Source organism: Taudactylus pleione, unplaced genomic scaffold, assembly GCF_031769625.1.
Source record: "Taudactylus pleione unplaced genomic scaffold, aTauple2 ptg000061l, whole genome shotgun sequence".
Lineage (NCBI taxonomy): Eukaryota > Metazoa > Chordata > Amphibia > Anura > Myobatrachidae > Taudactylus > Taudactylus pleione.
In genome coordinates, this window is record NW_028284463.1 from 4,629,677 (window position 1) to 4,632,835 (window position 3,159).

Genomic DNA, 3,159 nt, shown 5'->3' on the forward strand with positions numbered 1-3,159 from the left:
ACACTTTACATAATCAACCTGACACCCACCACACAAGGGTGCCAGGGATAGCCCCAGGATATCAGCCTGGGCCTGGAATGCCCTTGAGAGGGGTCCCCTTTATTGAGGGGTCCCTAGCTTCACAGGGATCCCCAGCCTGGGCAGACTAGCAGTCAGGGATGATGCTTTGGCTGGGCAGCCCGGTGCAAGGGCTCCCTTGGCTGTTGCATCACCCCCCCGCCAGAAAGAGTCTAGTGCTGGTTCTGTTAAATACAGGGGGACCCTACACATTTTTCCCCTGTATTACCAGAAACCGGGCCGGCTCAAAGCCTAGTGCTGGTTGCACTGAATACAGGGGACCCCTTCATCATTTGTCTCCCATATTTTGGCAACCAGGACTGGTTCTGAAAAGCTTGATGCTGGTTGTGCTTTATACAGGGGATCCCTACATCATTTGTCCCCTGTATTTAGCACAACCAGTACTGGCTTTCCAAAGCCTGGTGCTGGTTGTTGTTTTTGTGGGAGGGGGCCATAACATTTTTTTTACACAGGTTTTTATTTTTAAATTAAGCACATAAGCACATACAGGTCTCACTGACCGGTTCTGGCTTCTGTGTTTGTTTTTTTTCAACACAAATGTAGGCATAACGGATAATCCAGATCTGAGCCTGCATCTGTGTGCTGCAACATCCCCTGGGTCCTAACACCTGCTACACCTCCACCTGCACTGCTGCTACACCGCTGCCACTAATGCCCACTACCATCCCCAGCTGCAGCTAACTCCTGATAACTCCAACCCCCATTCCCCCACATCCCAGCCGCAGCAAATGCCGGCTTCTTTACCGCCAGAGCCGTTCCCAGCTACAGCCCGCAAAAGGCAGCCATCTTGCTGCAACCAAGTGAAGCCACAGTGATTACACCTGCTGAAGGTTCCTACTGTGACTGCGCAAGGAATTGAAACTTTCTATCTGTATAATGGTGGATTTGTGAGGTAATTGTGGTCATTTGTCCTCACAAATGAAGATGAAGTATCTACACTCTTCTCATCCTCCTACTCTCTTACCTCTCCTCTAGATCCTATACCCTCACAAATTAGTAAAGCTATGTCTCCTGTGCTCATCCCAACCCTAACTAAAATCTGTAATCTCTCTCTTTCTACTGGCATCTTTCCATCACAGTTCAAGCATGCAGTGATTTCTTCCATTCTAAATAAACAAAATTCTGACCCTAACACTCTATCTAATTACCGTCCTATCTCCCAGCTCCCATGCCCCTCCAAGCTACTGGAGAGACTTGTCTACACCCGCCTCACACAGTTTCTTAACACCCACAACTTATTGGACCCACTTCAGTCTGGCTTCTGTTCCCAGCACTCCACAGAGACAGCACTGACTAAGGTAGTAAATGATTTGGTCACTGCCAAGGCTAAAGGCCATTACTCACTTCTAATTCTTCTAGATCTCTCTGCTGCTTTTGACACTGTTGACCACTCTCTTCTCATACAAACATTACAATCCCTAGGTCTTAAGGACACAGCTCTTTCTTGGTTCTCTTCCTACATATCTGATCGCTCTTTCTCTGTTTGTTTTTCTGATTCTGCCTCCTCTTCACTACCTCTATCAGTTGGAGTACCGCAAGGGTCTGTCTTGGGTCCTTTGCTATTCTCAATCTATAATAAACTAATCAGCTCTTTTGGATTTCAGTACCATCTGTATGTGGATGATACTCAAATCTACCTATCCTCTCCAGATTTATCACCATCTGTATTGGTCCATGTCACTGAATGTATTTCTGCCATCTCATCTTGGATGTCATCTCGCTACCTGAAACTTTAATATTTCTAAAACAGAATTAATTATATTTCCACTTGCCAATAACAGTTACCAATCTGATCTCTTTGTCACTGTTGATAACTCAACAATCCACCCCACCCCACAAGCTCGCTGCCTTGGTGTCATCCTTGATTCTGAACTGTCCTTTGTCCCCCACATTCAATCTGTCTCAAAATCATGCTACATACATCTAAAAAACATATACAAAATTCAACCATATCTCACACAAGACACTGCAAATACTCTAATCCATGCTCTCATTATTTCCTGCATTGACTATTGCAATAGTCTCCTTACTGGTCTTCTTAAAAACAGGCTATCGCCATTACAATCCATTATGAATGCAGCTGCAAGGCTTATCTTCCTCGCCAAATGTTCATCGTCTGCTGCCCCGCTCTGTCAGTCCCTCCATTGGTTGCCGGTTTTGTACCATATTCAATACAAAATACTGTTACTTACACATAAGGCCATTAACCGAATTAAACCAACATAAATCTCTTCACTCATCTCAAAATATCTCCCAACCCGACCTCTCTGCTCAGCACAAGATCTGCGTCTCTCATCCCCGCGCATTACTTGCTCCCATTTATGGTTACAGGACTTTCTTTGGGCTGCACCCACTCTATGGAATGCCTTACCACACACAATAAGAGTTTCCTCTAGTCTTCAATCCTTCAAGCGTTCCCTGAAAACTCACCTCATCAGACAACCTTATCAGATTCCAGAACTGACCACATAACCTTCATAGCTTCCATGTCTTATTACATCCCCTTTCACAGTCCACACATAACCTCACATATTGTCTTTCTTTCACATACTCTTGACATTTTGCCGACATTCCTGTGTGACTGGATCATGCAGCCCACCAAGAAACTCTGCATTCTGGCCGGACCAAATTGCAATATATAGCACCTTTCCTTGTGTTTTAATGCCTATTTCCCTATAGATTGTAAGCTTGCAAGCAGGGCCCTCTTACCTCTATGTCTGTCTGTTATTACCCTGTTTTGTTCTATGAATGTTTCCAATTGTAAAGCGCAATGGAATATGCTGCGCTATATAAGAAACTGTTAATTAATTAATTAATAAAATAATAGTTTAAAAACTGTAACTTTTTCAATTACCTGAACCCCAAGAGGCCCTATTCTGGAACAATAGCTACCTAATAAAACAAACCCCAAGTCTAAATTCGCCCTCTACCCTGAGTTATGCCTTCACAAAAATCTCCCATAGAAAACAGCAGAAAAGTTGACCTATTTGAGAATGTCAGTAAATAGTGACAGTTGGAGATTTAGATTACTTCCAAATCTTAATTTTTTATGTTTTTGCCCTGAAATTTTGCACACAGCAC

At 43.8% G+C, this 3,159-nt stretch overlaps 1 non-coding gene across 1 annotated transcript; it reads right to left on the minus strand.

Moving 5' to 3' along the window:
• Positions 1-348: 348 nt before the first annotated feature.
• LOC148534972 (small nucleolar RNA SNORA11) lies at positions 349-458 on the minus strand. Its single transcript, XR_015876476.1, has one exon. It is a non-coding gene; the product is annotated as a small nucleolar RNA SNORA11 (small nucleolar RNA).
• Positions 459-3,159: the final 2,701 nt, after the last annotated feature.